We start from the raw sequence: 14,064 nt of genomic DNA, 5'->3' as shown, positions 1-14,064 counted from the left end.
CCAGTGGTCTTAGATTTGATCCTAGTACTATATTGGAGCTTATTACTGTAGGGTTTTTTTCATTTCTCCCAATTGGATTAGGAGAAGCATTTTAGAAATTTAAATGTTATTAAAAGTGGACTCTGAGTATACTTTTAGAATTGGCTTATTAGCCCGTGAACTTGAACTTGGAGTCATGGCGATTCCTACCCCCCAGTGATTGTTAATCTATCACTGCCTTTGGGTCATTCTGGGACAAGATGTTATCATATGTCCATGGCACCTTGATAGGAAGCTGCTAGAATCCAACTATCCCTGCTTTACATGTTGTTTAGTCTTATCTTCTCAACTTTTCATGGGGGGATGAACCAGATGTGATTTTTTAGGCTCTTGGTATTTTCCAAAAGAGGTAGTTTTTTTTTAAAAAAAAGAAGAGATTGCAAAAGGGATACCATTTAGGAAATGAAGTGGTAATTATGAAGAACTAAGATGGTTTCAGGCACACATAATTAATGATAGAGTGTAATTTTCCATTTTTGATAGAAATTGAAGTCGATGAGACCCTTAAAGCATGTGGAAAGGTTCCTCTGTATTGCACATTTTAAAGGTGGAGCGAAGACCACCTGGTTGAAAGACTATTAAAGATATCCAATCAGCTTGCCTGAAACCAACTGCAAGACGGTCTCTACTGACTTTCCTCAGAGTTCTGTACTGTTGACATTGAATTTGTGGTTTCAGTGAAGCTGTCAGACTGACTGATGGGAATCCTCACCTTGGGTTAGAATCCCATCTCTGCCATATATGAGCTATGTGATCCTGGTCACCTCCACTTGCCCAGTTTTCATTTCTTTGCCAAATGGGATAATAACAGCGCCTTCCTCACAGAGGGTAGTAATAATTCATATCCATTGATCATTTCCTATGTTCCCAACACGTTCCTGATGTCTCATTACATCCATATGTCAGCCCTATGAGTTGATGCTATTATTATTGTTTTCATTTTACAGAGTAAAATATAATGAGTCATAAATGTGATGCCTTTACTAGTTAAGTGATGGAACCAAGTTTCCACTCAGATCTCTCCAGCTCTGGAACACATGTTCCTAAGTGTTTCATTGAAGCATTTCCCAGGAGTTGTAATGATTCAATAGTATAAGTAAATGCTGGTACATAATATACTCCCAAAGTTACATTGCACCAATTTTAGGTGAATTGGAGTCCCACTACAGCAAAGTTCCAGTAGAAACTGGTGATAGTGGGGGAGGCAGTGTTGGGAAGGTGATGTACTGTGTCATACTGCTGAGAAAGACCATAATTTTCAGGATAAAATAGCTGCTTGACCTCCTTCAATCTGAATTACATTAAATAGCAAGCCAGCCAAGACAGTCCCACAGTATCAGTCTTCAGGGACTCTAACACATCTTTGGAAATGTTCAAAAGAAAAGAGAAAAATATCAGTTGTAGACTGCATTTCAGGGAGAGTATTGCATGTAGTTGGAAGGAATACTGTAGTACATTGAAAGGGGGAGACCTCAAGGGGCATGGTCCAGTAGCATTAGATGTCCCTTGAGCTCCGGCTAACGATGCTGCGCCTGGTTACCTGGAGGGTGTGCTTTCAAGTTGGGGCCAGAGCAGAGTTGCTCCGGACTGCAGAGGAGATGAAAATCTGCAGCTATGAACCCTCCTCTCTACCCTTTCTCGACAAACCAGGAAGCCTCTCCTTTAAAGAAAAGTTATGCAAATAACTGAAGAGTACTGGTTTGATTCGGGCACTAAATTATTATCCTTCTCGGCCCACATACCTTTGTGTGGGCTTGAAGCGAACACACAGACAGACAGCCTTTTAAGTTTTCTCTTGAATTTACCTCTTACAGGCCCATTGGTTTCACTGCGAGGGTAGGGAAAAGATTGTGATAATCTCCATTCAGCAAAATCTGTGCTGTGTAGGTTGAGCTTTTCAAGCTATATGAATAAACCTTGTTTGACATGCTAATGCCCAGGCAAGCGTATCAGGGGTGTTTAAAGAATTAATAAGTTCTAACCAGGTGATATGTGCGACATTAATAAATAATAGATCATAATTATAGATAGCCAATAACATGCCACGGAATCACAACAGAGAGATAATAAGCAGAGTCAGAAAGAAAAAGAGCAGCCTTCCGGTAGGATTGTAAAGGAAAACTTAGAGTCACTTTGCTAGTTGATTTTTGTATTTTAGTCTGTGACATAATATTGCATAAGTAAGGAATCTAGCATTATGGGAGGCAGAGCAATTTAGCAGTTCAATGTTCAGGCACTATCTATCTGGGTGGCTATATTTAAAAGAACTGATGATAAGAAATGTCAGTGAGGATAGGGAACAACTAGAAATCTGACACCTTGGTAGTGGGAATGGAAGTTAGACTGACCACTTTGTAAACCTGTTGAGAAGTATCTACTTCAGTTGAATGTCTCCACATTCTATAACCCATAGGTTCCACTCTGAATAATATACCTAACAGAAATGTGTATAATACATTCAAGTATATTCGTTTGTATTGCTATAAAGCTGGGGGAAATCCACAAATTGATAAAAATGAGACATGAATTATGGAATGATTATACACTGGAATACTATTAATAATGACTATTAAAGAGCACAACCACCACACCCATCACTATTGATGAATCTCACAAATATCACATTGAATTGTGGAAGCCATACACAAATAATGGAATTAATTTTGGAGGGAGTCAAAAGTTACATGTAGATTTTCAACTGTGTGGAGGTCATGGGGGAGGTCAGTACCCCTAACTCATGTGTGTTCAAGGGTCAACTATATATATTTATATAAAGATCAGAACCAGTAAAACTAATCCACGAAGGTAGAAGAAAGGATGGGGATTACCTTTGCTTGATAGAGGGGCAGTGGTGTGGGAGAACACAAAAAGGTTTTTGTGAAGCTGATAATAATTAATTCTTGATCTGAATGGTAGGTGCCTGGGTGTTTTGAATCTGTAAAATTCTACAGCTATGATTTGCACTCTTCTTTATGTATGCTTTGTTTTGATTAAACATAAACTTTATGATATAAGGTAATTTATTTTTTTAAAGGCATGGGCTTTGGAGCTCAGCTGAGCGGAGTTCAGTTCCCAATCCTTCATCTGTGTCCTGCAGGAGCTTTTCTGTGGCCATCAGCCTTTGTGGGCATTGCAGATAGCACCTATGACTAAAAGGTGAAACTAAATGACCTAATACATTGAAAAGCACTGAGTCAGGCACATGGTGACCTCAAGAAGTATCAATTATTGAAAAGCACTGAGTCAGGCACATGGTGACCTCAAGAAGTATCAGTTATTACTTTGCTGTTAGTGTGGCATAGTATAGCAGTTTTTTATGTTCATCTTTTTAATTCTTTTCTATTTCTTTTTGCTGAAAGGCCACATCCATTCTATGATGCATCTTAAAATCAATAATGTCTTAGTATTGAGCATTCCCATCAATCCCTTTGTCAGGGGATGTGGGGGAGACTTAAATGAGCATGCCAAAGCTATACCTTGAGGTAAGTCTGGGGGCTTTGTGTGCATGGAGATATTTGCAGAATGAATGCAGAGGCACGTATGTGGGACACACCACACGTCTTGAGGGGGTTGGAAAAGGAAGAAAAAATCCTGACCAAAGGAATTAGAAAAGCATTTGCAGGAAAGAAAACATTAGCAATTAACCTTGGACTGTGGACAGCGTTGGGCTGTGTGGCATCTAAGGTGGGGGGAAGGTCTTTCTGGTGCCAGGAGCAGAAGGGCCAAAGATGAGAACGCTTCCCTCGCCCAGCCTGGCCCAGCAGGAAGCCGGTGGGACTGAGGTTTTCAGCATTGGAGACTCTAATGATGTCAGCTACAAAGGTGGAGGAGCCGAGCGCACTCTCATTAAATTGCAGACAGCTTCCTTTCAACTCCGAAAACCTTGGCAAGGCCCATCCTGTGTGCCTGCCACTGGCCAGGGACTGGAGGGGAACAGAGATGAATAAGGACCCCCATGGTGTAGCGAGGAGCATGGAATAAGACTTGAGAGATGAAATGAAAGATACTCGTGGAGAGAGAAGCATGGCAGACAACACTTATTGCCTCACCCTGGGCCTTCTTCACCGTTTCAGCCAGAGCGGGTTCTTCCTACGAGAGAGATGCGAGGCTAGCTGTTATCGTTGGAATAATTACCAGCCACGAAGCCCAGCTCTTGGAGCCCCTTAGTGATTTTTCTATGATCTCAAATCAATGGAAACGAAGTGGGGAAACACTGTTAAGTCCCTGCCTGTTGTGGAGGGAACTATGGGATGTCGGAAAGCACACTGGCACTGCTCAGTGGGGGACAGTTTTCTCACTGAATTCGTTCTGAATAGAAATGAGAATGGTTCCTTGTTCTTTCGGCCTCTCCATTCCAAGCACTAAGAGTTTATTGCACACCTACTGTATGCCCAGCTCAGTATTGGAGGTATGACAGTGTGAAGACTAGAGATCTCCATGCACGGATTGAGACAACATTGCAAACAAGAAGATGCCATGCTTTTGGGACTAGGGAAAGGGATAGTGGGAAAGTTCAGGCTGAGAAGGGGCACAGGGAGGAGGTGACTAAACTCATCTGGGGATTATAGGGAAGACCTTCGAGAGGAGAGGACTTCTGGGCCAAATTGTGAACTATCAGCCAGGAACCTGGAAATGCTACCTTATTTGGAAAAAGGATCTTTGCAGATGTGATTAAGTTAAGAATCCTGAGACAGGTTGGTCATGCTGGATTATTTGCATGAGCCCAAAGAACCATAACAAGTGGCATTTTATGACAGAGTGTCCAAGTGCTTGACTGAAATGAGCTCCTTTAATCTTCATGACTAGCCCCATTTAATGCACGAGGAAACTGAGGCACAAAGAGATTATATTACTTGCCCACAGTCACACAGCCAGTAAACAGCATAACCCAGATTTAAACCTGAGAATCAGACTCCTTACTCCATACACCTCATCTCTAGGTGTTGATGCCTCTCTTTGGCCTGTTTGGGGACATTTGCCAATATCCCAGTGCCATAAGGGGAAAATATAATTTGCCAGACGTGGGCCGCCAACCCACTCTTGAAACCAGCAAGATTAGAGGGACCTTTAGCCTGTGGATTATAGGCAGGTAGTTCCCTCAGGAAATCAGACAGAGAGTGAATGGATGTTGGACACACACACACACACACACACACACACACACACACACACCCTCAGCTGTTCTCTCCATGGACAGGGCCTGGGGCTTTAAGTGGCATGCCTGATGCAGGAAGTTCCGGTGCAGCGTGTCTGGAATATAGTGCCCAGGGGCAAGTGGTGGAGGATAAGTGAGAGTGGGAGAGGAAACTGAATACCCTCTTTCCTCAGCTGAGGGCCATCTGGCCTAGCACAGTGAGCAAAAGCCTCAGGGCTCCTGAGGACACTGTGTCCACCACTCCGGGGTCCCCAGATGCTCTGTGTGACTGTTCCAGATACTAAATTCTGGCTCAGGAAATGGAGACCATCAGTCTTACAGCAAAATCCTCCACAGAAGCACCCTAGGTGCCCCTGTGTGATGGGCACAGCTGCTGAACTTAGACACGCGGAGACTAGGAAGAGAGTGTAGGCTTGAGATCCTGCAGACCTGGGTGTAAATCCTGACACTCCAGTTGGCTCCCTGAACTTCTTGGGCCAAGTCAGTTCACCTCTCCAAACCTCCATTTCCAAACCTGCCCAATCCAGATTGTTGTGTTTCCCTCAGATTTTGTTGTTAGGACTGCATAACATTTGTAGAATAACCCGTACAGCATCGATGTGTCATTGGTGTTGAAGGAGTGGGAGTTTTAGGAGTTTAAGCAGGCACTGTAGTACAGATACGGAAGTGAGCACATGATGCTGTGAGGTCAGGAGACTCAAGTTGGAGTTCCTGGCACAGAAGCAGTACCATAGTGAGAAGGGATGTGTCATCTTTCCTCCTGACCATGGTAGACATCAATGGCAAAGGCAAGAGGGAAGAAATAGCAGGCCATCAGGTATGTGGAGTAGGCAGGAGTGAGGCCAGGCCAAGGCAGGGGATAACATGTCAGGAGACACCTGGATGGGAAGGCCCAGCCAACACAGTCTGGGGAAAGTACCTGATAGAGGCCTTGTTTGGTTTGATTCTCAATATTCCTCCTTCCTCTTAGAGTTGAGTAATGCTGAGTGTGGATTTTGTTAATGTGTGTGTGTGTGTGTGTGTGTGTGTGTGTGTATGCATGTGCACATGTGGACACACTCATGGCAGTTGAGCACTTCCCTTCCCAGCAGGGATATTGAATTAGAGGTGGGCCTTCTAAGTTCTCATTAGCATTTCAGCCCTATCATGCCTCTGCCACTTTCCCCTTCCTCACCAATTATTCATACAGACACGCAGACATTGCCAAAGGGAAAAGAACTTCAATAGGCAATCAATCTGCTTACCTGCTGAAACACAGAAGAGAAGAGGATTGGGTGAAGGGAACAGTGAGGGCGCTGGAGCCATGGTGCCCAGGTTCAAATCCCAGCTCCACCACTTACTAGCTGATGTTGGTTAAGTTCCTTACACTTTCTGAGCCTCAGTTTCCTCTCTGTAAATGGGAATGATAACTGATCTTATATCTCTGTGTTCTTTTGAGAATCAAATGAGATACATTTAAATGCTCAGCCCCATAGTTATAGTGATGGCTCCCATGTATTGAGCACTTCTGTCTGTCTGGCCCTGACTGGGCATGCTGCATGCATTGATTCTGACTGCACAACAAGTCAATCCTGGGGTAACTACTGTTTACAGATGAGGAAGCTAAGGCTCAAAAGGTGTAAGTTATCTGCTCACCTATTATGGTGAATCCCACAGAATCAGGATTTGAACTCAGGCTGTTTGGCGAGGAGTCAGGAAATGCTGATACTGTGGAGAAGGATTCTTTGTAAGATCAAGGGGCTTTCTGTCTTAGTCCACAGTCGTGAGGAAGTCCATCCTATGCTGGTGGAGGATAAAGCGCTAAGTGGGAAAGAGGGCAGCTTCTGGGAGAACCAGGGAGTCCGTGTGGCACTCACTGCTGCATTCCTGGAATTTGGGCATCAAAATCTGCCCTGCACAACCATACCCCTCCCGTTAGGAGAAGGAAGCCCCTCTGGGAAGCATTAGTACAAGGGTCTCCATGCGCCTTACCAAGTGGATGTACTGTATACCCACAGCTCCTCATAGCCTCCCTGCCTGTCATTCAGCCAGTAAGCCTGGAGACATATATATTTCCCCCGTTTGAGTTTAGCGATCGTAATAAAAGTGAAGTCTATTAGGATGAGTTTCTGCCCAGACTCGGTAAATCTCTCCAAACGCCGATCAGCACCAGATCTCCCTTAGCCTTGGCCACCGGGGAGGCTGGAGCATGCGCCAACTGTCAGCCCCGGCGAAAGGGCTACGGCAGGGGCTCTGCTAAATGAAACTCAAATGGAAACTTTGCAATATAAATATTGAAGTGACCCCGGTTGGATACAGGAGAACCAGTTAGCTAAGCTCCTCGCTGCCATGCAGCAGATGCTAAATTATTAAAACTTTAATAAATGTAGTAATAAATATTTGATGTTGAATTACAGAAGGCTTTGCAGATACAGTGAAACTGAGAAATGACTTGTTACATCTGCATTAGAAGTTAAACACTTTTCAACTTCTGATGTTGAAATGGGTCTGCAGGTTTTTAGAAAAAAAGAGAGAGAGAGAAGGGAGAGACATGGAAGCATGATTCTTGGGCAAGCAGGCTGAGCTGGGAGTCGGGACACCTGGGTTTTAGTCCTGAATCCACCCCAAAGACAGTGATGAGTGGCAGCGTGGGTATGCTTTCTGGATAGAGGCCTTCATACAGCTTCTCCTATGTGGTTCCATAGCCATCTAACTGATGCTATTTTTTTTTATATATGTTTATTGATTTCAGAGAGGAAGGGAGAGGGAGAGAGAGAAGCACCAATGATGAGAGAGAATCATGGACTGGCTGCCTCCTTCAACCCCCTACTGGGAACCAAACCCTGACCTCCTGGTTCATAGGTCGATGCTCAACCACGAAGCCACACCTGCTGGGCAATAGAAGCTGTTTTGAAAGCCCCCTTTCCTCTGGTGAGGACACTGACATTCTAAGACCTTGAACAGCACAGCTGGTGGGCAGGCAAGTTGGAATCTGAGTATAGGATTGTGCTCTTAGGACCCTGAGTCATTCATCATCTCACCATGCCTCCCTCCCTGCCCATGTGGAAACCCTTCCTGGTCTTTATTAGCCAGGATGTCTTGGGTTTCAAGGGACAGAAACTCAGTTAAAATGAGTTTAACGACAACTGTATTGGAAGGGCGCCATGATCATGAAGGGAAGGAAGGGTGAGAGGTGAGCATAGCCGCTGAGGTGAGTCGAGGGAATTGCAACATTCCGTCTCCCTTCTCTGCATCATTTCTGCACAGCTACATCCTCTCCCAGGACGCAACTCCTTCCTGCCATCCCCATCCACCTGTGGCAGTGGTGTGTTAATCCTGCCTCCTGAGAGTCTGTTCTTACCACCAAAGAGTGAAGGCTTATCTTCTGTCAGCTGCTGTTTGTGAAAATTCCTGGAGCAGGAATCATAGGGGCCTGATATGGGCTAGATGCTCACGTCTAGTTAGTCATCTGTGATTAGGGGGTAGGGTCACCAAGCACAGGTACAGCCATGGAAGGGAGAGGAGGACCATGATCTACACATCTACTCCAACCCATTGGGCTTCTGTATAACCATCTACCTGAGAGGCAGGGCTAAATCAGAGGTGCCAGATATCAGACATCTCATTTGCCCACTCAGATAAGTGAGTTAGGGCTGCCCGGGATGTTCCGTTGGGAGGATTTCTCAGGCTACAGACAGACTCGGCTGGGAAAAGTGAGGTGACCAGCCCACAATTGATGCCTTTAGTCTCGGATGGGAGTTGTGAGCACAGAGGCATCTCTGAACTTGGTGGAATTCAGAGGTCTTTCCAGTTTTGCATCTGATTACTTGATGGCTGTGTCCACCTCCAAAATGAAGAGAGATCTTTGCTTGCTGAGGGGCAGAAGAAAGTCATGGGGATGGAGATATTGAGGCTGAATTGGAAATGGGGCTGTCTTACTTCCTTTATCTGCTTTTGTCCACCTACCTGCTCCCTCGGGGGTATATTTGGACAATCTCATCTTGATGCCAATATGTTCCCTGAGATAAATTTCTGACTTGAGGCAGAGTCGAAGGCTCCATGTAGCTGCTTCCTAGACACTGTCTGGCTGTATCACTGTCACTTGTAATGTATTGCAAATGGAATGCTCCAATTTAAGCTGTAAACAAACCACCCTCATTGCGGGGGACTTAAAATGCATCTTGGAGTTCCAAGACATGTTTAAACCACTATAGGCTCACCACCTAGGACCTGCTGCCATCACATTGGTGATTCTAAGTGGACAGAATCCCCTCTGCCTGCCAGGCTCTCACAGTGTTCTCTTATAAATCCCTGGACTGGTCTCACCCAGACAGGCCAGACTTTAGCAGCACCTCAGGAGTCACAAGATAAACAATCATGTTGCCTTCTAAGAGTCCTCTATGTGCAACAAGGCTGGGTTAGTCATGGTGAAATGGAACCGCCTGGGAGGGGCCTGTGACATGGCTCTATGGATCTGGACACTGGGCCTGCATGGGTGCCAGAGGGTGAGGGAGGCAGCTGTGAGGTGACCAGTCCCGCGAGTGAATGCTGCATCTTCAGGAGGCATGATGGGAAGCAGTCAGGGAAGCCCACAGTTCCACATACTCCTGAAGGGCCTGGTCTTCGGGGAAAGATTTTAGTAGCCCGTGAAAGATGAGGTATCATCAGTCAAAAGGAAAAGGCTTACTTTTCTCATCTGTGACGTGGGCCTTGAAGGGGGTGGTTTTGTCCTCAGAGGACATTGCCAATGTCTGGGAACATTTTTGGTTGCCACATTTGGGAAGGTGCTATTGGCATCTAGCGGCTAGAGGCCAGGGATGTTGCTAAAAATCCTACAATGCACAGTGCACCCCTTCCAACCCCCCCATTTCAGTAGTGCCAAGGTTGAGAAGCCCTGCCTTAGATGATATTACATTAGCCCCATTGAACAGATGAGCAAACTAAGGCTCAGGAGGCACGATTTCAAATTTATGTTCATTCCATTGCACCCCTACAAAGTCCCAATTCTAAAGGGGTTGGGATAGGGTGCAGATTCATAAGCCAGAAATTGCAGCATGAAGGGGAAAGCTGGCATGCATAGACTGAACCTCGGAAGACAGGAAGGTCTCAGGAATAAGGTTGTTCGCAGGCCAAGAGTGCTATAGGAACCCTTTCCTCTAGTCCCAGGGGCTGCCTGAGTCCAGCGCCCAGGCTGTGGAGGCAAGTGGCAGCATCGCAGGCAGGTCTAACAGCAACCGCTCCTGCAAAGTGAGCGGAGACACCCCGCCTGCCCTTGCTGTGACGGATTTTGAACATTAAAAAAAAGTTTACAATCCCAGCCGGGCAGGCATAAATCACAGCGCCTCTGTGCAGAAGCAGCAGACGTGACTTATGGCCCCGTCACCATGGCAACAGGAGCCCAGTGGGCACAGGCACAAAAAAGCCACTCGCGCCTGACAGGCCTGTGTGGGGCCTGATGAAGAGGCAAGTGTTCCGGAGAAAGGATGGATTCTCTGGAACTCACTGCTCATGTGTCTTTGCTCTTCCTTGGAGCGAGCCCCTGGCTCCTTCCTTCCTCGTGCCATCCCCAGCCAACAGGAGAGTTCTGGGTGGGAAGGAGATTTCTTCTTTTACCTGGAAGGTCTGCCTAACAGACCCTTAGAGCCCGGGAAGACCCGGCTGGGCCTGCCTGGCCTGCTCCCTGCGCTGAGTTACAATGATAGCTCCCACGTCTTCAGCTCCAATCCATGCAAACACTGGGCAGATATTTCTTCCTGAGTGTTGGCAGATTGGCCTCTTAGATTTCCTTCCTGCCTCCTTGACCCCTCTGCCTGCAGCTAAAATATATTCTCAAGATGGCAAGCCTACTTTAGACCTCTCCATCGCTCTCCTGTGCCTGTTGCTAGGAAGATAATGCCCACCCTTCTCAGGGGGAACGCAGCCATTGGTATCTAGCCCTGCTTCTCTCTTCAGTCACATCCCCCAGTTCCTCCTAGAAGCACCAGCCTTCTTAAGTGCTTGTAGTTCCTTGTGCCTCTGTCCTCCTGCCTACAACACAGGCAGCATTGGCCTATTCATCTGGCTGGCTTCTCCCCATCCATCAGGGCTCAGAATACGCCACCTCCCGCAGGAAGCCTTATCAAATCTCCAAAGTCCCATGGAGAAGCCCTGTCTCCGCCTGCCCATAGCATCTGACATTGCCCCATTGCTGAACTCACTTTCACCACAAGGCTGCTGAGCTCCATGACCCCTACCTTCCTGCCCAGGTCAGTGTTTCCTCTCTCTTGGCATGGCTAGCAACTCCTCACCACACTTCCTGCCTTCACTCCTGCTACCCTCAAATCCAGGCCTTGGGATATTTTTTCCCAACACAGAATCCTCGTTATGTCAATCCTGATGGAACTCATCCATAGTTGAGTTATAAGAAGTCCAAACGTCTCACATGCCTCTACCTACATCTCCTGCCTCCACTCTACATTGCACTCTGCAAGTATTCATGTCTAGGTTTCGTGTCTGCTTTCTTGTCACCAGGTCTATTTTGAATGCACAACATTTAGCACCACTACCAGTTCCCAATGAGTAAGATCACTGCTACTTGTTCTTTAGGTCTCAATTCAAATGTCTCTTCTTCTAGGAGGCCAGGTCTTACTGTTTAGGTTAGGTGAGGCGAGTGGCTCTCCAGCCGGGTACATACATGTGTGTCACCTGGCAAGCTTTTATTTTTTTTTATTTTTTATTTATTTATTTATTTATTTATTTATTTATTTATTTATTACATATTTTCTTGATTTTTTTTTTATTGCCCCCCTCCCTCCCTCCCACACATCCCCTCCCTCCCCATAGTTTTATGTCCATTGGTTGTACTTATATGCATTTATACAAGTCCTTCGGTTGATCTATTATCTCCCCCTGATATCCCTATCCTCCCCACTGTAATTTGACAGTCTGCCTGTTGCTTTACTTTCTCTATATCTGTCTCTTGGTTCATCAGTTTATAAAGATCTTTATCATCCACCGATGTGTGAGGTCATGTGGTGTTTCTCTTTCGTTGATTGGCTTATTTCACTCAGCATGATGTTCTCCAATTCCATCCAGGTTGCTGCAAATGATGAGAATTCCTTCTTCTTTATGGCAGCATAGTATTCCATTGTGTAGATGTACCATAGTTTTTGGATCCAATCATCTGCTGACGGGCACCTAGGCTGTTTCCAAATTTTGGCTATTGTAGATTGTGCTGCTATGAACATAAGTCATGGATGCCTGCAGGAGCTCAAGTGTGAGTTTGAAAGACAGCATAGTCACAATCCCCAGGCCTCTTTCTACAACCATTTCCTAGCCCCTCAGGTGTTCATGCCAAAAACACATAACCCAGATCTCATCATCAGCAAACATGGGGAAGACCAGACTGGAAGGCATCCTACAAAAGAGCTCACCTATATCTTTAAGAATGACAAGGTCAGGAAAGACAAAGCCAAATGAGGAGAGCTAGCCAAATTAAAGGAGTCCAAAGAAATGGTGTGGCATATAAACTGGGATTCTTTTACCAAGATATAACTCACAGCTAAAATTGCAATGTATTCAGAGTGCACAATATGTTGATTTGATATATGTTTACATTGTGAGAGGATTTCCACTAAGCTGGGGTTTTCTTCAGCTATAAAGGACATTAGCAGGGAACACGTAAAGAAATGTGCAGATTAGACATCAGTCCTGTAGCAGTGATAATCTCCTGCTGTCAACAACTGAATTATAGTTATTAAAGACATTTTTGCTTTTAAAAAGTGGACATGAAGTATTTAATGATAAGGGGGCATCATAACTATTATTTTTATTGACTTCAGAGAAAAAGTGAGATAGAGAGAGAGAGAGAGACAGAAGCACCAATGATGAGAAAGGATCATTGATTGGCTGCCTCATGCACACCCTCAAATGGGGATTGAGCCTGCAACCTGGGCTTGTGCCCTTAACTGGAATCGAACCCAGGACCTTTCCGTCCGAAAGCCAATGCTCTATCCACTGAGCCAAGCCAGCTAGAGCAGGGGGCATCATATCTTTAACTTAGTCTCAAATAATTTCAGAACAAAATATGTGTGTACATATTGTGCAAAGACACACAGCACACACATTCACAACTACACACACACACACATACTACATTGTGGTGGCATTCAGACAGAGGCAGTTGTTAAAAGCTGCCAGTGGGTTCAGTGTGTGTGTGTGTGTGTGTGTGTGTGTGTGTACGGAGATAAAATGAGATAAAGGAGAGAGAAACAAGAAAAATTGGAATGCATGAGCTCTCCAATTTTGTTCTTCTTTTCAAGATTGTGTTGACTATTCTGGGCTCCTTGTGTTTCCATATGAATCTAGGGTAGGGGTGTCGAACTCAATCAGAGAAGGGGCCAAAATCTAAAATCCAGCCTAAATCGTGGGCCGAATGGTTTACTGAACAGTCATAAACTGACAATGTCATAAACTGACAGCGGAGTGCAGTGATGACAGCGCAGTGCGGGCCACATTGCAAGGCCTGGCAGGCTGGATTTGGCCCGCGGGCCTTGTGTTTGACACATGTGATCTAGGGCAAGCTTGTCAATTTCTATTAAAAAAAAAAAAAAAAAAAAAGGCTGGGATTTTGATAGGGCCTGCGACATTGAACCTGTACCTCAGTTTTGGGAAGTATTGCCATCTTAAGTATTCACTATGCCAAACCACCAGCAGTCACTAAATGCTCTTGTTGCCTCGGTGAATGGGGGAGTTCAAATCACCAATGGTCCTTCCACTATAGGGGAACTAGTGGGTCCAAGATAAAGATCTGAGAGACAGTCTCCTCCAGCCCTTCCTTTTAGAATGGAGAAACTGAGGCACAGAGGTGACATGGTGTTACCCACCATCCCACTGTGGGACAGTGGAACAGG

The 14,064-nt window shown here is 45.4% G+C and overlaps 1 protein-coding gene across 3 annotated transcripts in view; it reads left to right on the top strand.

The window, feature by feature from the left end:
• ASTN2 (astrotactin 2) overlaps positions 1–14,064 on the top strand; it is a 700,862-nt gene that overhangs the window by 328,405 nt on the left and 358,393 nt on the right. The gene's annotated exons all lie outside the window — the stretch shown is intronic.

The sequence above is a fragment of the Pipistrellus hanaki genome (assembly GCF_964339955.1).
Source record: "Pipistrellus hanaki genome assembly, chromosome: 11".
Lineage (NCBI taxonomy): Eukaryota > Metazoa > Chordata > Mammalia > Chiroptera > Vespertilionidae > Pipistrellus > Pipistrellus hanaki.
The sequence above is the reverse complement of the archived record's forward strand: the minus strand, read 5'-3'. Positions and strand labels throughout refer to the sequence as shown.